General features: G+C 43.7%; 1 protein-coding gene across 2 annotated transcripts in view; it reads left to right on the top strand.

Moving 5' to 3' along the window:
- The first annotated feature begins 1,037 nt into the window (after nt 1-1,037).
- Nucleotides 1,038-27,538, top strand: part of LYN (LYN proto-oncogene, Src family tyrosine kinase) — a 118,202-nt gene continuing 91,701 nt past the window's right edge. For both annotated transcript variants that reach the window (XM_082719204.1, XM_082719201.1), the window contains exon 1: nt 1,038-1,169. The gene's annotated coding sequence lies outside the window, so the exon portion shown is untranslated. The remainder of the gene's footprint in view (nt 1,170-27,538) is intronic.

The raw sequence follows: 27,538 nt of genomic DNA, 5'->3' as shown, positions 1-27,538 counted from the left end.
ATTTCCCTGTAAATTCTACACTGCAGTGTAATGTTGGGATACTAGTGACTCTCGCTTAGAACAATTGGTCATCCGCTGTGACTGGGACTAATATTATAATTTTGGATTTCTATGTGGCATTTACCGAGTAGAACATGGGCTTGACGATGCAATCATTCTTTCCACAAACATTGATTATGCGCTTGCTGTGTGCCCAGCACTGTGCTTCATGCCGGGAGGGAGAGAGCGCAGGAATGAACGGGTAACAGCTACCATCACTGTGTTCTAGGCACAGTGAGAACCCTTTACAAAGGCATTTCATCCTCCCAGTGGCCCTCCGAGGTAGGCACCCTCATCTCCATTTTCCTGGGAGGACATCGAAGTTTTGAGGAATTGAGTAATTTGACAGGCCATTCAACTCCATAGTCACCCTCCGCCCCCAACTCTACACACGGAACATCCCCGTGCACAACCTTAGGCAGCTTATTCTGTACTGATTACTAAGAACTCAGTGAGACCCTGAGCACCCACTCGGCACAACTCATCCCTCTTGTTTGAGAACTCCAGATGTGGGGGATCAGAGCGCGCCCCCTCTGCTGCCAGGGCCACCCAGCTTCCTGACAATACGGAGTAGGATGTTAAAGAAGCAAAGGAGACGCGAGAGGTTCTCTCGCCAGGCTACCACGTCCAGGCTCCAGAGATCTCCTTGGAAGATCCTTCTGTCCCCGTAACAGGAGGAAACAGGAGGATGCTGGGCCCCAGCGGCTCCACATTCTCGAGCACCACGATGAGAGGCTAAGTTTCTCTGCCATCAAAGCTCGCGCGACGGCCACACCAAAGACCCAAACCTTGGGCAGGGGCCAAACGGTCACTTCCCCGCCCTCCCGGCGCAGTATGCAAATCCGAGCACCAGGAAGTAGCTGGGACCTCTCGGCGGAGCCCTGCGACAGCCAGTTCCTCTCCCGCCGCTCCGGCCAGTCCGCCGCTCGATCCCCTGCCGTGGCGCCGCCGGGCCCGACGCGCTGCAGCCTCCAGCCCGCGGCAGGCGCGGCGGCCGCGCCACCCAGGGCCCCGAGCCCGCAGCCTGCCCTGCGCGGGCCCCGCGGGGCCGCCCCGTCGCGCCCCCGGCTCTGAACTCGAGTCACCGTGGAGCGCCGCCGCCGCCGCCCCGCAACTTTCACCCGGAGCTGGTGAGTCCCAAGGGCGAGCCCTGGGGTGGGCTCCGGCGCCGGGGCGGGGCGGGCGGGAGCGGCGGCGGTGCCACTGGCCGGAGTCCCGTGTGCCCGGGCGGCCCTGGGCCGGGGGTTGGGGTGGCCGCCGGCGCGCGCCGCCTCCTGGCAGCACGGGCGCGGACCCGGGCGGTGAGGGCACCCAGGTGCCTCCAGCCTGTGGGTGGCCGGGCCCTGGAGAGCGGGGGACGCGGGGGCGGGCAGCTCCGCAGGTGTCCTTCCCGCGGCGGCGCACAAGGGGGCGGTGGGAGGTGTGGGCGCCGACCAGAGGGGTTGCGGTCCCAGTTCTGGCCACTATCGGTGCGCCTCGGGGAAGCCCATCTCCGCGCAGAGCGGGCGCGCGGCGGGGATCCTGGCAGGGACTCCTCGGGTTGCACAATCCGGTCTCCCCGCTGGGCCCCGGGCTCCCCGAGGTGAGGGGTGGGACTCGGCTTGGGCTGTCTGCCGGGCCCGCGGGCAGTTCCACTCCTCGGGAGCCCCGGGCGGGAGCGTGACGTCGAGGGGCTGCGGCAAAGGCTGGTGCGCACCCTCCCGCGGAGCCCGGCGCCTCCCGGCCTGCAGACCGGCAGTCCCGTGCCTTAGCCCGCCGAGAGGAAGCGAGAGTTATTTTAAGAATTCAGGGGTTGCCTTTCCTTCGCCCTGGGGGAAGGGTGTAAGCGTCAGTTCCCGCTTTCCGGCGTTATCTCAGCCCAGCGCGGCATCTTCTCCAAGCTGTGCGTTTGTAACGTTCCTGCTAATAGCTGACGTGGTCGTCTGGTTGTATTTCCTTGAGTGTTTGTATGTGTGTGTGTTTGAATTATCCCAAACCCACCCAGCTTCTTTGCCAGAAACTCCAGTTGAGTCTGGGCCTTGCAGTTTCCTAGCTGCACGTCAACTTGGGCCTATTATTGAAATTACCTTTGTGGGTTTTTTTCATCTCTGGGAGAACATGTTTACCTTCGGAGCTATTTATTGCATGTAAAGCCCCAAGCGCATACACAGGCTTTCCATAAATGGCGCTGTTATTAATACATTGCAAATAATTCTATCCATTAAAGCAAGGGTTCTCTGGTTCTTTGCAGTTTGTTGATTTTAAAGCTGGAACTTTGTGTCTGATTCAGCCATCTGACCTTCCTAGTAAAGCTGCTTAATAAATACACCAGAGATTTGCTGTCTGCGAAGCTACGTCTGGGAATCTCACTCACCCTGAGCACTAGCACTTAAGGATGTTTGGCTTTTTTTCTGATTTGTTGGCTGCTCATCATGCTGCCTGTAGCGTTTGGGAGGGCAGACCTATTTGTCCCAGTATAAGTGAAAGCTAAGGGGAACAGGCACTGAAGGAGTATAGGAATTTCCTAAGTCCCCAGAAGTCCTTCCTGAGGAAGCGAACTTTGCTGGAAAACGGTGGGGTTTAGTTAGTCCTGGATTTTCCTTTTGAGGTAAGGAGATAAATGTCTTGAGGCTTGAAGAAATTTAATTTGATCCCAAGGGACTTTTGGTGACCAGGCCTCTTTGGATGCAGAGTAGGGTAAAACCCTCTTCCTGAGTGAAGGGTAGAGGTCAGCCCATGTAAGGAAAGAGAGAACAGGAGCTGGAAAACCTAAATTTGGGTCTCTCCCATCATTGACTAGAGCTGTGATACAGAATAAGTTGGGTTAATGACTTAGGTCATTTATGCAGCCAACATTTCCTTCACAGCAGTAACCAGAGTTATATTCTGATTGTCCGTGTGTGTCTAGTGTTTTCACCACTGCAGTGAAAGCTCTCTGAAAACAGCTCTGTCTTGTCCAAAACGCTAGCTAACCCCAATGCCTATCATGCAGTCAGGCTTACTTGGAAGAGGGAATGAAGGTTGGCTCTGAGTTTGGCTCTGCGCAAGGCCAAGGAACAAGGCTGGTTCCTTAGGCATTTGAAGCCCTCTGGCCTCTCTCCTGGTTTCTAAAACAGGGATTTTTGACTGTCTAGTTAACCCAGTGTCAGTGTTCTAAGTGGGAATCTCTACACAGGACAATTTATTCTGCTGTTTTCCTGGGGCCAAGGGTTTGACCTGGAGTGGTGAGGTATAACTTGCAAAAGTAGTTCATCTAATCAAAAAGACCTACTTTATTTTAGAGTCATAGATGTTGCCAAGATATATGAAGACTTTGCAATATCTCCCCCCCACCCCCCCGCCAAACACCAGGGTGTTATTGTTGATTTTTTTTTTTTAGTAGAAAAGTGGTCCACAGTTTTGTGAAGCTATGACTCTCAAAACCCCCTTAGTTCCATTCTATTTGTATTAAAAAATAAATCACCAAAACATCTGAGATGTCAGTTGGTTCAAATGAATACACAGAGATATAATTTAACAACCTTAAAGGATATTGTCCATAAACCCATACAAATGTAAATCGGTATAAATAAGAATACAATGTGTACATGTCTACAGTATGAAAAGTTGTTACATCTCAATCACACTGCTGATCCCAGTGACTTCCATGTCCTCAGGCATGGATAGTATTAACATTGAAAGGTCACTACAGTCATTAGTTGGGACACTGACCAATGACTCATTGATGACAGAGGTGGCCTCAGATCACTCTTGGGCTCTACCCGGCAGTGACTGTGCTCACACCTTTTGCTTGTTGGAAACGATTCCTGAGAATTGCTGATTCCAGTCTCAAAAGCGTACTGAGCTCTGATTTCATTTGAACCTCCCATGGATCCCAGGGTAGGCAGGGACAGGTACAAAAAAAAAGAGGTTTGGTGTCATGTCCAAGGTTACAGACCTGGTTAAGTGGCACCACTGGGCAGAGTAGGTATGTTTTCTGGCTCTAACTTTAGAGTGTTCCCCATTTTTCTGCCTTTGCTTCTGTAATAGGTATTCAGTTACATAAAAGAAATTATCACTTAATAAACATTTTTAAACAGGGAACCACAAGGTAATTTTCTTTTATGACTTGGTAATTGTATCGTCAAGCTGGGCATTAAAGGCATACTCAGGAGGTGAGTTTCTGTGCCTTTCAGCACTGCTTCCTGCTTGGGGAGGGAGTAGCCCTAGTAACAGCCAAGGTGACAGCTATATGGGCTGTTGCCCAAACAGCTCTACTGACTGTCTTGGGGCTATCAGGGCTTACTGGTTCAAAAAGAAACACCCAGGTAACGCTTTACCAAAGGGTTATCTGCAGCCGCGACTAGAAGTTCCTTCCCTGAACCATGCAGGCCTCCTTGTGTGGTGGTTAGAACAGTGAGAGCATCATTTGCAGTGAAAATATAAAGTAGGGGAGACAGGATCCAGAAGATGTTCATTAAAGTATGCATTCCTTTACTGAGCACCTGCTATGGGCCAGGCGCCCCTCAAAGCCCACACTTGTACAATGGACACACACTGCCTACCATCTCTAAAGATTGGTGATGAAGAGAAGGACATACAAGAGGAAGTTCCTTTTTTTTTTTTTTTCCCCAGTCAGAACTATTGAAAGATTTCTTACAGCTGTCCAGTTTCCTGATACTTAAATTGTGAAATGTTGAGTTGACGCTATCATCATTTCTGAAATTTATTTTGAGTAAGTTCCCATTTAGGGGAGAAGCCCAAGTGTAGACAATGTATGGGAATCTGCCAGTTGAGGAATTAGAATTTTTGGAACAGCCCCATTTTAAGACTTGGACCTTCTTTTGGATATCTTTGGCTTAAGTTAGCTGGAAGGGCTGTCTTGTAATTTAGAAGAGCAAGTTCGAATAATGACTTGGGATGATGTGTTAAAAAGGTACGTCCATGCTGACAAGTTGCAGGGCCAGAGAATATAGCCTTTGTTCTTTATTCTTGGACTTTTTCCTCAACCTTGTTCTGTGCTTCACTTTCTCTTAGTACTGTCAACGTTCCTTATCTGCCACAAAACTATTTCTTGAAAGTTCTGTTTGCCATGGGGATGTCATTTTCATTTATATAGAATTCGTTAAGAGTTTTATTATTTGACTGTCTTTGTTAACCTTCATGTATTCCCAGTCTCCCTTCTCTGGCCCCTCTCCTCAGCTCTCTGCCTGTCTCCTTTCAAGGTCCCCAAACCATGAATTGACACAAGAGGAGCTGAGCATTTATGGGAAGAGATTATTAGTTTGTTTGTGTTGTTGTAACTGTTCATTTCTTGTGATGCTGACTTATATAAATGATGTCCAGTAAAATTATATGAATAAGGAGGATCCCTTTACAGAATCCACCTGAGAGGGTGTTTCTTAATGTTCTAGGCTCTGCCCCCATTGGCTTGTAGAACACTGGGCAGAGGTCTGAGCTATTCCTGCAGCTCAGAGGGTCTTTTAAATCTGTCTTCTCTCCTTTTGACAGTTCACACCTCAGGCAAGTCAAATAATGCAGTGTCTGCCCACGCTCCCACCCTTCCGTGAACATCTGAACTCATTCTTGATCCCAAGCCATGCTGATTGAAAGGTCTTTGCCAACATGTCGCTCCAGCCCTCCTTCCTCTATCTGTTGGTACAACATCTGGTGGGGAGCTGTCACGACTTCCTTGGGCCCACTTTTCAGCACTGGTGAGGTGATCTGCATCCAACTGATGCAATGACGTCTTCTTGGCTTTTGGGCCTTCAGGGTGCCTCTGCTCTTCCTGTAAATGTTAACCCCCACGGGGGTGAGGGGAACAGAGAAGCTCGTCTGAGAGAGACCCTCTGGAGAGGGAGGACCACTTCTGCTTTCCAAGGGGAAGCTGTGTCACGGAGAGCAGAACTGTAGCCAGCAGCCTGACAGGAGGCCCGAGGGAGGGGGCCGGCAAGGAAGTGATACTTCCTCCTGCTTCAAAGGCCCCAGACCCAGTCATTTGCCTGCAGCCCCACCTTCCATACCATAGAACGTGGCTTTTTCCTCAGGGTTTTTTCTACCACCCTCTACTCTGTTCATTTTCAGCTTGCCCCTGAGAGAGGGGGAGGAAGGAAAAGAATGAATGTAGTCATCGCTGGAGAGCCTTCTGAGGTGAAACCCATGGTGGCCATGCTTGATTTTCAACATCAGAAAGATGTACCTTTTGATATTCATCATGGTGGAAACCATTGTGAAAATCTTAGTGGGTGTTTTGAAATCTTTTATTATTCAGGCAATAAAATAGTTTCTTAATCTAGTTATAATGGTTCAGTTCTATTTTTAAAATTATTTAAGCTCTATCCTCTAATTTTTGGGGATAGAACAGTGACTTTCATGCTTCTTTGACCACACCCCACATCAAAAAATAGGTTTTATCTTGTGCCCGAATGCAAAGAAGAAAAGAGAAAGAAAGAAACACAATTTGGTAAAGAATGCCTCCTTCTAGCTCATTGGGTAGTATTACCCAGAGCAGTCCCTTTGAGACCAGCAGCATGGAAGAGTCTATTAGAGTTTAAAACTAATGGGGGAGGGGCACCTGGGTGTCTCAGTGGGTTAAGCCTCTGTCTTCCTCTCTGGTCATGATCTCAGGGTTCTGGGATGGAGCCCTGCATCCTGTGGGCCCTCTGTGCAGCAGGGAGCCTGCTTCCCCTCTCTCTCTGCCTGTCTCTAATAAATAAATAAAATATTTGAAAAATAAATAAATAAACCCATGGAGGAGCCCAGAATTCCACAAGCTCCAGTCCGTTAGGAGACTTATTAAGCAAATACAAATTCAGATACATCCATAACAATGGAACACCTTGAATATATCTTTAAACATAGTATTAAATTACATTGCTAAAATGAAAAGTGTTTTTAAAAAGTTGAATCACTATATTGTACACCAGAAACTAATATAACATTGTATGTTAGCTCTACTAGAATTAAAATTTAAAAAATAAAAATAAATAAATTAACAAATTTAAAAAAAATAAAAGGTTTAACACATATGTGTAGGTACTATGGTACTATTTTTGAAATAAAATATGCATTGGTGGGACACTAATCTGTAAGCTATGTATATCAGTAATTATACTAAAGTTTTAATAGGGATTATTTCTGCATTATCGGTGAATGCTGGGGGTTTTTTTTTGCCTTTGTACATCTTTTTATTTTTAAATTTTTTAAATTTTTCTAAAATTTTTATTTATTTTTAAAAATATTTTATGTATGTATGTATGTATTTCAGATAGAGAGAGAGCGAGAGCATGAGTGGGAGCAGGAACAGAAAGAGGGAAAAGGGAGCCTGATGCAAGGCTTGGCCCCAAGACCTCAGCATCCTGGGACCATGACCTGAGCTGAAGGCAGCCACTTAACTGAGTGAACTACCGAGGTGCCCACATCTTTATTTTTTTAAAAAGAGAATCACTTACATGATTTGAAAATAGCAGTATAATGAGTGATGACACGAAGCCAGTGTGAGTGCAAGGGAAAGGGAAGAGCAATCAGAAAACACTGGGGCAAAAGTGGCCGTTATGGCTCTTGTGTGGATATAATTGTAAGCAGACCTGCCCCTGGAGGAATTTATGCATTATGAATGTTGTAAATAGATATAATATTTTCTTTTTCTTTCTTACTTTTTAAAAAGATTTTATTTATTTATTTGAAACAAAGAAAGTGTGTGCGCATAATGGGGCAGAGGGAGGGGGAAAGGTGGGGCTCCATCTCTAGATCACCACCTGAGCTGATGGCAGACGCCTAACCCACTGAGCCACCCAGGTGCCCCAGATACAACATTTTCTTAAGGGAATGTCTACTTCTTATGTTTAGTTGTATTTAGTATGGAACTTATTTCTTGAGTAACTTGTGCAGGAGTCATTCCAAGGCCCAAGAACTTGTTCTAGTAAGGTGGCGGTTGGCGTGGAAAATCATTGCCCAGAATATGAAATGTTGGATTTTATTGTGTAAAAGGGAAACTTATTGGAGCCTTTTGGTGAGAAGCCAGTTTTGTTTCCATCACAATCAACTTACTGCCTAGACTCTTGGCTGCATATGGTGCTGCCAAATGATGAAGAGATAATAAGCACTTGTTGACTGCTCTGAATTAGGTGGATGATTTGCCCAGGAGCTAACAGGCGCTTCCACAGAGATTAATTTGGGGTCGAAAAGTAACATTTATTGTTGTTTTACATGACATTGGAAGGCGTAAGCTATTAGTCACAAACACGTAGGTATTTGGTCCCTGTCCTAAATGGTCATCTTACCCAACATACTCTTGGTAATGGTAGCACTGTTGAAGAAGTAAGCAGTTAATTTAAGGTCTAAGCTTCTGTGATATTTAAAAGGAGAATATGTTGTAAAGCAGCAGCTTGGTATTGGAATCATGTTTATGATATATAAATTAGTTTATCAGAACAATTACCATAACTAGGAATGGCAGTATCTGATCAAATGGCAAAGATGCCAGCAACTAACTACCTTGCATAATCAGATATGTCAGACTGATCATCTGTTGTATTCAGTGCCTTTGAGGGATGACTAATTTGACGGGAAATAATATAAAATGGTAAAAAGAAAATGGGCTTCCAAGTTAAACAGATCTGAGTGCCTGTCTTGGTTCCCCTGCTTAGGACTTTAGGTAAGTTACTTAAGCTCACCATTTATAATACCCAAGTCTGTGGTGGTGATTGGCAGAGTTCTAATCTCCTAATGCTGTTTCTGGTACACAGTAGGTACAGAATAAAAGGGACTGCATCCTTAAATAATGAGAGGCTTCATGAGAGAGTGACAGACATATAGTATTATAGACACAGTCCCTGGTTTCAAATGAAATTTTAATACGGAGTTCATGGTCATCAGTATAATCAAATGAGCACTGTTAAGAGTTGGTTTTTGTCTTTCTAAACAAAAGCCTGGTTGTTGTCTCTCTGGATAATGGGCCACATTGGCTTTTTGAATTGTTCCAAACTTAATAGATTAAAATGTATATAAAAAAGAAACTCTAACAAATTAAATCTCCTAACTGCCTGTGTATCTTTTACTTTATGGAGTTCAGTTATTTTTTAAAGTTTTAAATGAATTATTATGAATATATTACCAAATGAATTAATATAACCACTAAATGAGAATTGTAATTTTCCTTAAATTTGTTTACATGTGGATAATCTTTCTAAAGTCTAGTAGAAAAAAAATTTCTGAACACTTTAGTGAATGACCCTCAAATGTTACTTTGTTGCTATGGTTATAAGTCTTCAGCAAAGATAGGACTATACAATTAAACAAATGACATGACCCATCCAGTGTCACGTGTCAACCCTTGGGCTCTTGACACCACCTCTCTGCCTTGTTATTTGATAGTTGAATCATAGAATCTTGTAGAAGGAGGAGATTCTGGTGGTGTGTCTTAAGATAACCCTTAGCAGGTAGTCACTTTCCCTTGAACCTAAGGTCTCAAATGTTAGTTTCTTCCCAGGTTTATCCCTAATGCAGGTGGTGGAAGCCACATAATGAGAAGCACCAGGACCAGGATAAGGTGCTCAAAGTGGCCCATTTCATTTGTGGACAGCTGTAGGTGTTAGAAAGCTCTCTCTATCGTGCTATAATTTTTCATCTCCATAATTTCTGCCTTCTGCTTCTAGTTCTGCCTTCTAGCACTGTTTTGATACATTTGAAGCTGTGGCTGTCACTTTGGGATATGGAAGGACATTATCGATTGCCTGTCCACCCAGCAAGCACCTCTCTTGCTAACAGAACCCAGATTGTTTCAGGATCCATCTTCTCTGTGGAAGGCTCAGCAGAAGTTTTCTCCATCCCCATTGATAGGGTGGCCCTAACTGGTCAGAGGCTCCTACTCTGGTTGTTTCATAAATGGGTGTACTTTGGTATGGACAAAATCAGTAAAGCAAAGTAATGTTCCATAGATGGTCCCAAGATATAAATAGAAAAGGAGTGGAAGGGGGGAAGAGAAGAGAAGTGAGAGATAAATGGGGAATAAAGAAACAAAATAAACCTCACTCGAGAGTCAAGAAATTGGAAGAAAAATACTATAAGTTATCTTGATTACTAATTTGTAATGTGCACAGTATGTGGTTGTTCACTCTGTATTCTTTTTTTCTCTAGTCACACAGACTGGCATGGGATTATTAGTAATTACTGGGTTTCCATAACTATAATTTATTTTTCAAATGTCTATTTATTGAGTATTGTGTGTTGAACATTTTAGTGGGTGCTCTGGGGAAAACAAACATTGGATGTGTGAGATTCCTATCCTTAAGAGTTTATTGTACTCTTTTCTCTCTGGCTGGTTCACCGATCACAAGGCTGACAAATTAATATGCCATAAGGCAGGACAGGAACCTTGCTCAGGAGGTCCCTGGGCATCTTAATCAGTGCCCAGAAACCAATACCTTTGGGAAGAAAGAAGACAGCATATGAGGTGGATAGAACACAGGATGTGGAATTATCACCTTTGGGCTCAAATTCCAGTTCTGTCCCTTCCTAGCTGTGGGACTGCTGACAAGCTGCTGGCCTTGCTAGCCCCAGGCACCCCCCCCCCCCGCCCGCCGGTTGTGAGGATTCCAAGATGCAATGGATTCAGAACTAGTTACACGTGAAGCACAGAGTCAGTGGTTGCTGTGAAATCGTTAGTATCAAAAGAAATTACATAGCTGCTATCAGAACAACAAAAACAGAAACCAGAAGATAGCAATTGTCAGTGAGGATGTGGAAAAATTGGAACTCTTGTGCACTGCTAGTGGGAATGTGGGTTGGTGCAGCCACTGTGGAAAACATGGCGGCAGTTCCTCAAAAAATTAAACATAGAATTACCATATGATCCAGCAATTCTATTTTGGTATATACACCCCCAAAATTGAAAGCAGGGTCTCAAAGGATTATTTGTACACCTGTGTTCATAGCAGCATTATTCTCAAGAGCTGAGGGGTGAAAGAAACCCAAGTGTCCATCAGCAGATGCGTGGACAAACAAAATGTGGGATGTACATACACTGGAATATTATTCAGCCCTAAAAAGAACATTCTGACATGTGCTAAATGGTGGATGAACCTTGCGAGAATAGAATAGGAGGGTTAAGAGAGGGTAAGAGCCAGTCACAAAAGGACAAAGACAGATTTCTCTGACTTAAGTTGGAGTTACATCCAAATAAACCCATGCATTTCATATGCACTAACCTGCTGAACTTCAGAGCTGAGCCTCGCCTGCCTGAAATGTACTCAGAACACTTAACATTGGCCGATATCATTTAATGAAAGTCTCTTTCATAATAAGGTGTTGAATATCTCATGTAATGTATTGAATAATGTACTGCTTGTCGCTAGCCTGTGAAATGATCCCAGTTCACGATTCCAGGTGCAGTTTCTACTGAATGCATATTATTTTTGCACCATTGTAGAGTAAAAAATAAAAATCATAGGTCAGGGACCAACTGTATTGTATGATTTCGCTCACCTGAGGTCCTCCTGGAGAAGTCAGATTCATAGAGACAGAAAGTAGAATGGTGGTTATCAGGGGCTGGGGGAGGAGGACACAGGAGTATATGTTTAACAGCTTTAGAGTTTTAGTTTTGCAAGATGAAAAGAGTTCTGGAAGTGGATGGTGGTGGTAGGAACACAAGAGGAATGAGCTTAATGCTGCTGAATTGAACACTTAAGAACTGTTAAGATGTCAATATGTGTACTTTATCACAATTAAAAAAATTTTTTTTTAAATATCTTTTATTTATTTATTTGAGAGAGAGAGAGCCGAAGAGGGGAGACGGTCTGAGGGAGAAGCAGACTCTCTGCGGAGCGGGGAGCCCAACACAGGGCTTGATCCTGAAACTCTGGGATCATGGCCTGAACAGAAGGTAGACCGTTACCCGACTGAGCCACCCAGGACCCTCACTGGGTCCCCTGCAGGACCTTTTAGAACAGGTTGGACTAGATGGCTTTAAAAGGTGCTTTCTGATTTGATCATGCTGTTTTTTTTCTGGCCACGTACTCACCGATACTGATAGGGAGGACTATTACTGATGGAATTTTTTCTCCTAGGTTCAAAGGGGAGCTTTTTTAAAAGCTTTCCCCAGGCAGGAGTGGTCTTTTTCTTTTAATTGGAGATTAACGTACATGTAGCAAAGCAGCTTAAGGCCAACCCTTGTGTAACCAACCCCACAGCCCAGCTCAAAAAGCAGATCGGTGCCCATCCCAGCGTCTCCCTGTGGCACCCCCAAAGAATACTCGTTTCCCTCAAAGGCATCTCTCGTCCCGCTCCTAGTTTTAATTTAGTTTCCAGTGTCGGCTTTTTAACAATAAGGTGTAAGCAACTGAAAAGCGGTACAAAGCCATTTGGTTTGGCAGATAAACAGATTTTCAAGCTGTGGGTTTGGCAGGCACTGGCCTCTCTCCCCTGTGTGTGGAATGACTGCAGTTCAGTCAGAGAGCAAGTCCTTGTCCTGTTTCAGACCCTGGCTATTCAGCTGCAAAAATTCTCACAGGGGAGTTTGATCAGAGCCTCATTTAAAGACCTTTTTATTCAACCATTAGTTAGTAAAATGAGGCTGCCCTAGCCACGTACAGCTTGCTTTTCTGCCCATCTCTGCCCAGTTAAGAGAATTTATAAATACAAAGATGTAAATGTGGGTGTGATAAACGTAGTTTCCAGTGACTTTCATGTAATCAAACATCGTGCTGTGTGCCACAAAACCCACCTGTGCACAGACATTGGAAAGAACTAGTAGTTTTGAGAATTCCATGATGCTATTCCTCAGGAAAATAGGACTTCTTTTTCTGACATGAAGGTGCACAGTACCCTTATTACTGACTGTTCTGGCTCACGTAGTTTTGACATTTATTTTTGCTGGAGGGGAGAGAGAGCCAAGATTTGACCTGTGGAATATATTAACCCATGAAGGAATGCTTCGTTTATTCATCATTCAGAAAACAGTTCTTGGACATTCAGCAGTCATGATATGTAAGCATATGACCCATGGTCACATCTATTTTGCTCTAAGTGGCAGGATCGTGCCATATAGACTCAAGAAGTACAAATATTTTAAAAACTAGACTGAGGCGTACAAGTTTCTAGCTCATGTGAAAAAGGAAGAACACGTGCAGTACTGAAGTGAGGTCTTCCTGTGAGAAGTCACAGGCTGTGGTCTGGGTCAAGGTCCGGGGGAACCACATGCTGGGAGGGCAGGAGGAGCCCAAGGATTGACTGCCTGCAGCCCACAGCCTTTGGCCACAGCGTCTGAGCATGGCCCCTCAGTGCGCTCACCACGTACATCTCCTGGCAGCTGCGGGCACTACAGAAGAGTTGAAGACAGACTGAGCCTGGAAACGGAGGGAGGGCAGCGCTGGGCGCGGGAGTCTGACCACAGCAGGACCATTTTCGGGTGAGACGTGTGTTCTTCACTTGAGGACAAAAAAAGTGGAGAAGCAACTTCGTGGTATTCCTTACTTACCCAACTGAAGAACTAGGGGTGTGCACCAGTGGAAGCATGGTCACTTGCGAGGAATGGGGTGGCCGTGGCATGAACTTTGGAGTGTCTGAGGAACGGGGTGATGTCATGGTTTCATAGATTCGGGAATCAGGACTTGGGTTCTAATCCACGGATGTCCTGCTCTTGGCTCAAGGCCGGAGCTGAAGCCCTTTTCCATTCCCAAGTCAGTAATGATACTTTTGTCTCCTACTCCAGCCCATTGTTGCAGAGATGAAATGGGGTAATAGACCTGATAGGCCTGGGCTAAATCTAACTCACCACACACTTGTGGCTGTTGTTTGGGGCTCAACTTTACTACCCCTGGCCTTTTCTTTCCTTCCTTCCTTCCTTTCTTTCTTTCTTTCCCTTCTTTTCAGGCAAAAGGCAAAGGGAAAACATTTCCTTTATTATTAGGCTGTCCTTAAGCATGGGAAGTAAAGCAGTTAAAAAAAAAAAAAAAGAGCTAGTTTTATGGGTAAAGAAACAGAGGGAATAAAAACCTTGCCAAATTTGGTCAGGATTCATCCTTAGTCTCCCTCATCTCGATTTAAATGCCCTGGTTGCAGGACCCCAGTGAAATCAATGGTGTGAGTAGTTCCAGGGACCCCTGTGCCCTGGCCGGAGAGGGGGTTCCATGCAGGTTCTCCCTCCATGCAAACCTTCTCATTGACCTTGGAGCAACCTTGACCTTCCCGACAAGGAGATGAGGGACAAGTGTTAGTACATTGGCCTTGATTCATGTGACTTCTATCATGCCATATAAATCCAGATTTTAGGCTAAGGAAAATAATCTTCTCTATTGTATCTTAAAAGATACTTTTTCTCCTTCTAATAATAGATTACATGATGTTTGACATCTTGCTGAATTAGAAACACTTTGAGATCAGGAACAAGCTTCTCAGATGCTAAGCAGACCTCTGAGTTCACCTGTGGCATTCAGGAGGGTCTTGACTGCATGGGACCCTCCAGTTCTAACAGTAGAAGGGCTGGTAAACCCCCCACCCCACCTTACTACTTTGGCTTTCTCCCCATGTAATAAAAAGTGTACTATTTAATATGTGCTCCAAAATATTTAAAAAATCCCTTTGGTAGAGAGATACAGCACTCTAAGCCATCAGAATAACTTTTAAGATCAATAAACATTATTTTAAGAGTAACAAATTTAAATGAAAGTAGATTTGCTTTTAAGAGACAATTAAGTTTTGGGTGCCTGGGTGGCTCAGTGGGTTAGGCCACTGCCTTCGGCTCAGGTCGTGATCTCAGGGTCCTGGGATCAAGTCCCGCATCGGGCTCTCTGCTCAGCGGGGAGCCTGCTTCCCTCTCTCTCTCTCTGCCTGCCTCTCCATCTATTTGTGACCTCTCTCTGTCAAATAAATAAATAAAATCTTAAAAAAAAGAAACAACTAAGGTTTTTTTGTGTGTTTTTTTTTTAAGTTGACTTTTAAAATTTTGCTCTACAGTTCTGATTTTAAATAAATGTATATAGATTCATTCAACCACCATCTTAATAAGGTTGCAGAATGTTCTGTCAGCCCCCGGCGTCTGACAACTGTTGATCTGCTCTCTGTCACTGTTTTGCCTTTTTCAGAATGTAATAGAAATAGAATCCTAATGTCTGTGACCTTTTTTACAGTATGGCCTTATTGAGATATAACTCACGTACCATATAATTTACCCATTTAAGGTATGCAATTCAGGGAGTTTTAATTCATTCACAGAAGTGAGTTACCATTACCACAGTCAATTGAAGAATATTTTGATAACACCTTAGAGAAATACTATACCCATGAACAGTCACTGCCATTTCCCCCAAGCCCCTGAACTTCCCTTGCCCTGGGCAGCCACCACTCATCCACTTTCTTTTCATATAGATTCCAGGCAACTGTTTTTTTTTTTTTTTTTTTAAAGATTTTATTTATTTATTTATCAGAGAGAGAGTGAGCGAGAGCCAGCATAGGCAGACAGAGTGGAAGGCAGAGTCAGAGGGAGAAGCAGGCTCCCTGCGGAGCAAGGAGCCCAATGTGGGACTCGATCCCAGGACGCTGGGATCATGACCTGAGCCGAAGGCAGCTGCTTAATCAACTGAGCCACCCAGGCGTCCCAGGCAACTGTTTTTAATGATATTTTGTGCATGGCTTTTGATGTTTCCCAGACTGAACTGTTTACAGTTTTTTTTTTTTTAAGATTTTATTTATTTGTCAGAGAGAGCGAGCGAGAGCGAGCACAGGCAGACAGAGTGGAAGGCAGAGTCAGACGGAGAAGCAGGCTCCCTGTGGAGCAAGGAGCCCGATATGGGACTCGATCCCAGGACGCTGGGATCATGACCTGAGCCGAAGGCAGCTGCTTAACCAACTGAGCCACCCAGGCGTCCCAGTTTACAGTTTTATTAATTTAACATTGCAGAATTTCTGTGTAATTCATAATGCAGTTTCTGTAAAGCTCAATATTGTTAGCTGGGTGAGAACCTTTATTCTGTCTTTTATCAAGAAGGATACTCAAAGTAGTTTTTTCCCTTTTAGATCTTCAACCTAAAATATATAAAGTTCCTCTCCAAGAGAAGACTCTAAGATTGTAAAGGGCAGTGTTATTAACACTGGAACATAAATCATTTGGGAGGGAATCCTGGAAAGCTGAGCTTTAAATTCTGAGGGTAAACTGGGCATTTTGCCCTGCCACATTCTGCTGTCCAGCCCTCCCTGCTGCCCGAGGGCGATGACGATGCTTTTAACTACCAGGTTTACTTTGTGGGGAGATGGTATCTGGAAGCCCCAGCTTCCCCACCTGGATAATGGCCCTGACGGTTGCTTCTCACAGACTCTCAGAAGCATCAAGTGAAATATGGTCATTTGAGCCAGGGCTTCTTAGTGAGAGGTAATGTCATGTAGGGACAGTGGATAGAGGACCTGGTCACATGACCTGGCTCTACATTTGCAGGTATAAATTCTCACTATGGGAGGTATAATCTTGGGCAAGGCACTTGACTTCTGGTCATCTCCATGTGGCCATCTGTTCTGTGACGATTAATTATAGATGGTCTTTGGAAGTTTAGCTGTGATCATTTATGTGGATATACTCAAAACATAATAGAGTTGTAACAATATTTAATATTGCTTTTCTTTTGGTAAAGTAATCATTTTTGGCCATCAGAGTCTTCAGGGAGCTTATTCCTTGCAACTCTATGTAAATTACTGAAAAGATTTTGCAAAGGCCGTGGCAGTCTGAACTTAGATGCATGCTTGGACTTGAGCCAACACTGCGTTTTGAAATGTTTGTTGAGGCTTAGAAGCACAGTGTGTTGCCAAAAGGGAAAGAATGTTTGGATGAACGATGGACAAAGGAGAAACCCATACCAGGATGACTTAAAGTTTTCCATGCATTGCTTAGTGTCTTTAGGGAGCAAAAGGAACTTTCTGGTCTTTAGGTCTTCAAATCCAGACCGTCTTACTGAACAAGAGCTAATGATGAGACACAGGATCCAATTTGCAATCATTTTTTTTAGACAAAAGACTGACCTTTCAGAATCAGGGAGGAAAAGGAGCTAGAAATGATTAGTTTTGGTGCAGAAGGGTTCTTAATTCCAAGAGTTTTATAATTATGCCAGCACAGTTATGACTTGTTTTACTTTTGTATCAAACAATATTTGCCTTTCACGGAAAATATAATGGAAATAGCAATTTTATTGACAATGTGTCCTCTTTTAGGTGACTGATTCCTTACAAGGTGTGTTATTGATATTCTTGTTATTGATAAGGAAACCAAGGCTCAGAGATAACAAATTATCTTTGTTAGCTCCTTTAGCTAAGCTCCTAAGTAAATGGAACGTGATCCAGCTTGACTCCCAAGTTTGGTATGTTTCGCAGGCATACCTCAGAGATACTCCAAGTTCAGTTCCCAACCACCGCAGTAAGGCGCAAATTGCAATCAAGAGAGTCAAATGAATTTTTTGCTTTCCCAGTGCATAAAAAAGTTCTGTTCACACTATACTGTGGTCTTTTAGGTGTGCAATAGCATATGTCTAAAAAGAATGTACATACCTTAGTGAAAGAATACTTATTGTTAAAAAATGCTAACCATCATCTGAGCTTTCAGTGAGTTATAATCACTGCTCACAGATTGTCCTAACAGGTATACTCATAATGAAAAAGTTTAAAATATTGTGAGAATTACCAAAGTGTGACATAGGAGCATGGAATCAGTAAATGTTGTTGGAAAAAGCAAAGTGTAATAAAATGAGATACCTGTATTTAACTTTGAAAGTTTATTTTCATTTATTTATTTATTTATTTTTAATTTTTTTTTTTTTTAGATTTTTATTTATTTATTTGACAGAGAGAAATCACAAGTAGATGGAGAGGCAGGCAGAGAGAGAGAGAGGGAAGCAGACTCCCTGCTGAGCAGAGAGCCCGATGCGGGCCTTGATCCCAGGACCCTGAGATCATGACCTGAGCCGAAGGCAGCGGCTTAACCCACTGAGCCACCCAGGCGCCCTCATTTATTTATTTTTTAAAGATTTTATTTATTTAGTTCAGAGAGAGAGGGAGAAGCAGACTCCCTGCTGAGCAGGGAGCTGACAGCCCTGGGATCCTTGTTTGAGCCAAAGGCAGATGCTTCACTGAGCCACCTCGCCACACCTGAAAGGCTATTATTATTTTTTTTAAATCGTGACTATAACATGTAGAAGGTAATGTTCACTTTAGCTTATCAAGTGGACTTTATACATTTACTTAAATGAAAATAGAGGAACATGGTTGCTCCTGAGAGATTAATAATAAAAATGACACGGCAGACATTTTTTGAGCACACACGGTGCGTCATTAACACTTGCTAAGTTCTTCTTCTTTTAATCCTCACAACAAACCTTTTGAAATCGGTACAGTTATCTTCCCGTTTTTGCAGACAAATAAAGATTAATTGGGGCGCCTGGATGGCTCAGTGGGTTAAGCCGCTGCCTTCGGCTCAGGTCATGATCTCGGGGTCCTGGGATAGAGTCCCACATTGGGCTCTCTGCTCAGCAGGGAGCCTGCTTCCTCCTCTCTCTCTGCCTGCCTCTCTGCCTACTTGTGATCTCTCTCTGTCAAATAAATAAATAAAATCTTTAAAAAAAAAAAAAAAGATTAATTAACCACAGCATCACATGGCTCTGCTGGCTGGAGCTGGAACTTGAACCCAGAAAGTCTGGCTGTCAAGCTCAGCGCTGCGGCTGAATCTAATGTCTAACTATTTGATCTTGCAGAAGACAGAAGCCTGGACACTAGAAACCAGCCAGAGCAAGAGAGAGCCCCTGCCCCCAGTTCTGCCAGTCTGGTGTGGCTTTTACTATGGCCACCGCTTGAAATGATGAAGAGCAAAAATTGTGTTGGAATTGCACTGAAACTTTATATGAACATCACATTAGAAGTTTAAAGCTCCATCAAGGGGCGCCTGGATGGCTCAGTGGGTTAAGCCTCTGCCTTCAGCTCAGGTCATGATCTCAGGGTCCTGGGATCAAGCTGCCGCATCCATCGGGCTCTCTGCTCAGCAGGGGGCCTGCTTTCCCTTCTCTCTGCCTGCCTGCCTACTTGTGATCTCTGTCAAATACATGAATAAAAAATTAAGAAAAAAAAAAGCTCCATCAAGATTAAGCCGGTTGAATTTATCCACATTAACTTCAGCTGGCGACTCAGTCAGATCTATTAGAGTTGCCACCCCTTGCTGGGAAGGAATAATTTTCCTCTTCCACCAAAGCAAAGCAAATAATTTGTTGAACCATGATTGGATTAAGGCTTTTCTTCAGTACTTAGCTCACATTTTTCTTTTGCTAATTACTTCCGTAGCTTGCATTTTTCTTGCCATTAAGCAGTAACTCTTCAGTATCACACACTTACTTGCTGACTCTATACCTTGAAATGCTGCTGCAAATCCTCACAGTTAGGAAGGTTAAGACTGTGGTTAATAGATGACGAGTGGCAATGGGTGGGATAATAGAGAACTTCAGACAGGGGAGTTGTACGGCCATCTCCAGCTCGTTCCCCTTCGCTTTTCTTTGTGGCATTTATGCCATGGGTCTCGATGCCTGAGTCAAGCTGCTTTATTCCCTGGGAGGCTGTGGGAACTATAGGGCCAGTACATTTGCTCATCAATTGGGCACATCATGGTGGACTGTCCCCTACCTAGTTTTTTCCATTTCTGAATGGTGGCTCTCTGAAAGGAATTTTTAAAAAATGGATAAGACTTCCTTTTCCTTTAAAAAAGGAAAACACATTGGACTCTTTTTGCTTTCTTTCACTGTTGGGGTGTCAGCTGGTTCTTTGAGTAAACCCCAGATTTGTCTTGAGGAAGTCGGTCTAAGTAAAAGTGCTTTGACATTGACTTTAACAGAAGCAGAGCTCTTAACTCTCAAGGCCAGCCCTTGTGCTCATTCTTGAACTCGTGCAGGATTCTTTCTTGGTACACCCTGTGGCTAACCGGAAACACTTCTGGTGATTTCCCTGGACTAACAGTCTCTAAATATAGCAGCTTCAGGCTTGATGTTGAGTAAAGGTGCTGTGTTATGCTTGTTTTCTGTGGGGTGAAGGTCTTGCGCCAACATTTTTCATGCCAATCCAGAAGAAACACAGGGCGTACATTTAAATAAACTTCGTCGACTGATGGTTCAGAATCCCTGCTGGACCTTCGAGAACCTTCGGGAACCTTTGGGCCATAAAACCACTGCGCCGTCCTGAACCGGAGTTGGAGGCAGCAAGGAGGGAGCTCCCAGCCTAATAGCTGGTGCTGAGTCCTTATCTGGGTTCCTAACTCAACCAAGACAACAGATGAGAACAGCCAAAGCCAAAACAGGCTGAGGACTGTGATTTGGGTTAATATACTTCCCCAGGGCAATGACAGGACAGACATAGCGGGGAATCTGGGGTTAGAAAAGCCAGATGAGTCACTGATTACATATCGTCATTTAAAAAGTGTCTTGTATTGATATGAATGGGAAGGTGTCTTCACATTGGAGCAAAGAGAAGAGTAGAGCCCTACTTTGAGATATTTCTTTCAAGCTGTCGAAAGAACCAAGTGACCTCGTGACGAAGAGTGAAAATGGTAAGGCAGCGCGCAAGACTTGTGGGACAAAGTTGAAAAAGATGAAGTATACTTTAATAAGAGAACAGTGTTGCACTGGATTACTTCTGGTTTTGACAGCCAGTGCTTCAGGAAATGAACAGGTTGGAAATTTTCTACTGTTCTACATTTTATTTTTAAGGTCAGGGGAGAAATTATTTCTGTGGAAGCTTCTTTTTATTTCTGTGTTGATAGTTTTAATGTAAGGACATTGGAGTTTATTGAGACCCTCCCGTTTAAAAGTGATTTCTACCTATTTATGGTTAGCCCATTGTTTGCTAATGTAGAATGTAGAGTGTTTTATCCTTTATGCAGATTTTGAGGTCTCAAACATGAAGTGGCTTTGTTTTATCAGTCATAAAAGCATTTGTTCTCTGACTGATTATAAACAACGAGGTTGAATGACTCTTGACATAAAGGAAAATGATAGCAATAGTTTTATAATAGATAAATCTGAGATAAGTATAAGAATTCTGTTTTTCCTAAAATGTACCCCAAAGCTAATCCTTTGTAATTTTTTTTTTAATGGCTATAGTGTAACCTTACTGTTGGCTGTCAGGTTTATAAGAACTGAGATAAAGTTCACAGCAGCAAAAATATAATTAGAAGACAACTCTCCAGCATACTAGCAAATACATCATAATTATGGACTCTGTAGATAAATTAGAGCTTTACTTTCTTTCCTGAGCACTGTTTTCTGTTTTGCGTTCAGGTATGGGGTCAGACTGGCAGTAGATAAATCCTAATCCCCATTCCTGAATAAGGGCAGGGAATTGTAATGCCATTTGGGATCGTTATTGTTTTAGTTAACCGGCAGGGCAACTGAAATTCAATCATCCATGGCATTCCCATTGCTGTGATTTCAGTCCTAGCATGGAGTTCAGGATTTGCTAAAGTTTCCTAACAAAATTGGATAGTGCCTTTCTTTTCAAAAGCAGGTGAGGGGGTGCCTGGGTGGCTCAGTGGGTTAAGCCTCTGCCTTCGGCTCAAGTCATGATCTCAGGGTCCTGGGATCAAGCCCTGCCTGGGCCTCTCTGCTCAGTAGGGAGCCTGCTTCCCCCTCTCTCTCTGCCTACTTGTGATCTCTCTCTCTCTCTGTCAAATAAATAAGATTAAAAAAAAAAAAAAAGCAGGTGAGGTTGTAGTGTGGGGGTTTTGTAGTTAGTTCTCAATCCTGGCTGCTCATGAGAATCAGTGGGAAGGCATTTAAACCTTCCCAGGCCAAGCTGGACCTCCAATTAGATGGGAATAGTGGGAAATCCAGGTTCTGTCCTTTTGAGAGTTCTCCTCAAGATTCTGCTTACGTATCAAGGTTGACAACCATTTCACTAGATCTGGCCATCATAGATTTTTTGGGCTGTTGTAAGAAAACATTCAGATCAATGAATTAGGGTGGAACTGTTAATACCTGGTCATTTTCCAGACGAATGACTTATGTCCTGCAGTGTGGAGACATGCCCAGGGAAGCTGCCTAGCTAGGAGTTCCCCCTTCGCAGAAAGTAACTGCAGTGGGCACGAATTAGGAGGGTGGACAGTTTCCAGGGTTCAGAGTGCTTGTTCCACTATCTCCCCCACACACTTAGAAGCATCTGGAATGGTACAGGGACATACCATGCTGGGACAGTCTCATTCACCAAAACAGCTTTGTCTTGGCTGTGTTTTAAGGTGTATGGGGTCCACAGAGCTTCCGTCACTCAGGGACCTCACATTCAGGCATGGAGTGTCTCCCATGTGCAAGGGGCTCACTCCCTTTTCCTTCAGGACATGGCTCCAGCAGTCCTGAAGGTTGTTCACTGGTCTTGACTTCTGTCAAAGTGACCCATGAGTGAGAAGGGAGTATGTGTAGGAAACTACAATAGCATAGTTCCATCAGAAATCATCATTCAGTAGGATTTTTTTTTTCTTCTCTTTCAACGTGCAACAGGTTGACTGTTGGGCTCAGAAATAGGGAACCTGTTTAGTCAGAGGCATGGGATGACAAGGTCTGCCCTGTGAACCCAGGGCACCTTACCCCATCTCAGAGCTACTCTTTTGTCAGATGTTAGAATTCATGATCAAGATTCGTTTCTGTTTTTATTTTAAGATTTTATTTATTTATTTGAGAGAGAGAGAGAGAGATAGAGAGTGAGCATGATGGGGGGAGGGGTAGAGGGAGAAACAGACTCTGTGATGAGCAGGAAGCCTGATGTGGGACTCAGTCCCAGGACCCCGGGATCATGACCTGAGCTGAAGGCAGACACCCTACCAACTGAGCCACCCAGGCGCCCTCAGGATTCATTCTGAAAGAGTATATGAATGCGCTTTGTTGAAAAAGTAAGGAATGAAATAAATCCTATTTAATCTCCAGCTGAGCTGTGGTAAGAAACCTCCTGCCTGAGAGAGAAGGAACAGCCCTCTGGGAAACCAGTAACCCTGTCCAAGAGGGGTTACTTTCCTCTTTCTACAGCATTCATGGTGGTTCAGTGAGTCATCAGTGTCCATTAAAAAAAAAAAAAAAAATCATCCCAAAATGCTAGCAAGGATGTAGGGACACAAGAGTAAAAAATGGGACAGCTCCTGCCAGACACCCTTTGGCAGCTTCATATAAAATTCAACATCCATCTGCCTCACAATCCAACATCTCCACGCCTAGGTATTTATGCAGGAGGAATGAAAACATACATCCGCAAAATGACATGTGCAAAGATGTATGTAGCACCCTTTTTCATAATAAGTCTAAAAGAACCAAAAACCCTAGAAATGTCTTGAATACCCATCATCAGAAGAGCGGTTCAATACATTTGGTTTGCAGACTCATAACATGGAGTACGACGAGACAAAAAAAAAAAAGAGATACCGACACATGCAAGAACTGGGGGAGGCTCACAAACATGTTAAGGAAAAGAAATGCACATCCTGGATGATTGCATTTGCGTGAAGTTCAAGAGAAGTGCTCCCAGGGAGAGTGTGACTTGGGAAAGGACAGAGGGGACTGTCCGAGGTGACAGGAATGTTTTGTATCTTGTTTTGGAAGCTGGGTAGGTGGATGTGGACATACACCGATATCAATCTCAGATAGCATTGAAGAACTGTGCATTTCATTAGATATACATACTTGTTTGGGTGGATTATCAGAATTTATTTTTCTTGATTTTTTACAATTGTGGTAGAATATACATAATGCAACATTTAGCATTGTATCCATTTTTAAGTGTGCTGTGGCATTAAGTACATTCATACTCTTGGGCAGCCATCACCACCGTTCATCTCCAGAACATGATATGAATACATTTTGCTTCAATAAGAAAAGCAAACTGAAGATAACATCATGTGGTTAGGTCCAGTTAAGCTCTAACTGAGGTATTAACCTGGTGCATGGGTGAAGCCAACCCTGACGCTACTTTTGTCTGTGGCCCCAAAGCATGTTGAGCGTATGTCTGCTGTGGTATCTGTCATATTTTACCAGCATTAGCATTGATTTGCCTGTTTCTCCTGCTGGTCCCTGAATTCCCGAGGGTGGAGAGTGTCTTACTCATCCTCTTTTCCCCAGCATCCATGTAAGTGAGGTTTTCGTGAAAGTGTGCTGAATGCCAAATGGTGCCAATGTCAGATTTTGGCTTGGTACACTTCCATGCTCTTCTTCTTTTTAAGATTTTATTTACTTATTTGACAGGCAGAGAGAGAGAGAGAGAGAGAGAGAGAGCACAAGCAGGTGGAGTGGCAGGCAGAGGGCGAGGGAGAAACGGGTTCCCTGCTGAGCAGGGAGCCCAACGCAGGGCTTTGATCCCAGCGCCTGAGATCCTGACCCGAGCCAAAGGCAGACGCTTAACCGACTGAGCCACACAGGTGCCCTCTCCACGCTCGTCTTAAAGAAAATATGAGTCTGTATTTTTCACAACTCCCTCTGTAAAATGGTTAAAGAAACTGTGAGAACTTAGAATTTTGAAATGGGGAATATTTAGTAGGACTTCCTGGAACTGCTTGATTCTGTTTAACATGCGTGTTTTATCTCTTTTCTTCCTTCTTGCCGGAGTCTGCTTCTGGACTCCCACACCCAACACCATGACTTAGGAACTTCCCTTTCTCCTGTGCCCTGTGGTTTCCTGTCCTGCCTCCAAATCATCTATCTAAACAACACCAAAGAGCCTGAGCGACCACTGAAAATATTTTATCCTAACAGCTCAGAAGGGTTGAAACTAAAACTTAAGGTTTTTCTTCTTTAGAAACTCCACGATTTCCCAGGAATAAGGAGGAGCATAAACTCGTGGAGGGTAACCATACGATGCTGTTTAAGGCCACGGCCATGGTTCTCTTGGGCTGTGCCACAGATGGTCTACTGGCAGCCCCTTCTCCCTCTTCTGAGCCTAAAAGCCAAAAATAGGGTTAAACGTGATAAGGGCTTCCATCTCCAGGCAGCTGAACAATTTGTACCATTTCTAATTGTGCATTCCCGTTTGGATATAATTTTCAATATAGATTAAGCATTTTATCCTGGATCTCCAATTTTATGCATTTTCTTCACAATAAGGCTATCAGCTTAGATTTTAAAAAAGTGATTTGCTTAGGGCTCAAAGCGTCCTTGTTTTCAACCTATCTTGTGATTTTCATCTTGTTACCTTTGAATTAGGCTTATGGCATCTCTGCTTTTTATAGCATTCATATCAACACTTGGGTCTTTTGGCTTGCTCCTAAATTTTTTGAATTACAGATTTAAAATATAATGAAACCCTCCACTATCATCGTGTACTGAGTAAGACACTGCTCCTGATGACTCTGAACTTGGACCGGTGGGCAGCACCACCGTGCAATCGTTGGAAAGGCGTATTTGCTGGCTGTTAGGAGAAAGTCTGCATTTGGTGCAGGAAAGGTCATTCAGGGATGCCACCATTTTACCATAGACGTTGAACATGTGAAAGTGAAGACCATTTGGAATTTAAGGAAATTTGTTTCATTTATTTATTCACCTCATTTATTTCATCTCATTTATTCAACTCATTTATTTATTCATCAGCAAATACATAAAGAGAGATTGTTAAATGCCAGGTTCAGTTCTGGAGACAGTGAACAAAAGACAGAGGGTTCTGCTCTAATGATGCATACATTGCCAATAGGATGGAAAGACAGTATGCTAATAAATGCTTTCAAGCTGGATGAAGGGGCTCTGAGGAAAGTAAGACTGGGTAATGTGACAGAGAGCATGTTGAGAAGGGCACTAGTTTAGCTAGGTTGGTGGGGGAGGATCTCTTTTGAGTTGTGATCTGCATGATGTGGAAGACAAGGAGAGGAAGAGGATTTTAGAGAAAGGGGATGGCAAGTGCAAAGGTCCTGAGGTGGGGATGAACTTGAGTGTCTCCAGGGAAGAAGGACATCTCTTATGGCTGAAGCCAGGGCATGGGAGACTTTGGAGAGGCAAGCAGAGGGCCCTCTCCAAGTACTCCCACATTCTCTGATCACAGGCCTTCAAGACTTGGGTAAAGAACTTAGTTTTTATTCTAAATTCTGAAGAAAGCTGTGGGAGGGTTTTAATCTGTAAAGATTTGGCTATGTGGGGAATACAGGGGCAGACAAGGCTGGGTGATTGAGCAAAGAAAAATACAGGATGTAAGAAAATACAGGATGTAAGATTCAATTTACTTATCAGGTAAACGATGAATCATTTTTTAGTGTAAGTGTGTCCCGTGCAAAAATGAATTACCGTATCTGTGAAATTCCGATGTCACTGGGTGTCTTGTGTTTTATCTGGTGGTTGGGGCACCTGTGCCCTTGGAGCTGAGGAGGGTCAGACTGGGGACAGTTTATGCTTGTCGATGACAAAACCTTGCGGCTGAGTTGGGTTTGGGGACTGAGAAAAAGAAGAATCAGGGTGAGTTGGTTTTCATCCTCAAGAGTTGAGGGTGCCCTTCACTGAGATGGAGATGGTGGGAGTGGTCTTGTGTGTGTGTGATGAGGACATGTCTTATTTAAGGGTATAGCAAACAGGAAGTGGAGACACAGAAGCCTGATTCTGAGTGAGCTGAATGTCATTGTGATTTGTTCCCCGTCCGTCCTCATCTCCTCCAGCATTTTCTCTTCCCTTTCCCCATCTATTTCTATTCAGAGAATAGCATGACGGGCACAAGCCACTTTCTAAATGAACCCCAAAATGGGAAAAGTCAGTGCACTTCATAGGAGCCTAAAGTATATTTCTGTTTCATTGTGTAACAGATTTCTGTGTGCCTCTTTTGTCATGTACCTTTAGGGATACCTTGATAGGCTTAGTGAAGGAAAATGATTTTTGCAACAAAGAGGTTATGAGGGCGGTGAAAGAGAAGATAAACCAGGCTCAAAGTGTCTGAGTTACAACATTTACAAAATCCAGCATTACAACTAGACCCGACCATGGTTGCACTTAAGTGCTTTCTGAAACTGTAGCTCAAATAGGAAATTCTTTCATTTGGAGTAAAAAGCAAGAGTTTATAAGCACAGCTGCAAAAATGAATTTCCTGATAAAAAATATCTTTTGAAAAAATGGACTATAAATATTATAATTTCCTTTAAGGTGTCCCTTGTAAAAAGTTTATTCACCTTGACTTTATTATTACAATTATTATTTTTTTCTGTGTGGGGCTCGATCCCAGGACCTGGGACCATGACCTGAGCCGAAGGCAGAGACCTAATCCACTGAGCCACCCAGGCATCCCTTGACTTTTTTCTTTATAGTATAATAGCACTTTAGCATATAAGCATTTTGATTAGAGAGGATTTGGATGTAAGATGGCTTCGGATCCAGAGAATGTTTTTTTTGTTTGTTTGTTTGTTTGTTTTTTAAGATTTTTTCTTTATTTATTTGAGCAGAGTGGGAGCCTCAAGCAGACTCCCTGCTGAGCAGGGAGTCCAAAGCCTGGTCCCATGCCAAGACCCCAGGATCATGACCTGAGCTGAAAGCAGAGACTTAACCGACTGAGCCACCCAGACACCCCCAGAGAATGTTATAAACCAAAATTGGAT

The sequence above is a fragment of the Mustela nivalis genome (genome assembly GCF_964662115.1).
Source record: "Mustela nivalis genome assembly, chromosome: 2".
NCBI lineage: Eukaryota > Metazoa > Chordata > Mammalia > Carnivora > Mustelidae > Mustela > Mustela nivalis.
The sequence above is the reverse complement of the archived record's forward strand: the minus strand, read 5'-3'. Positions and strand labels throughout refer to the sequence as shown.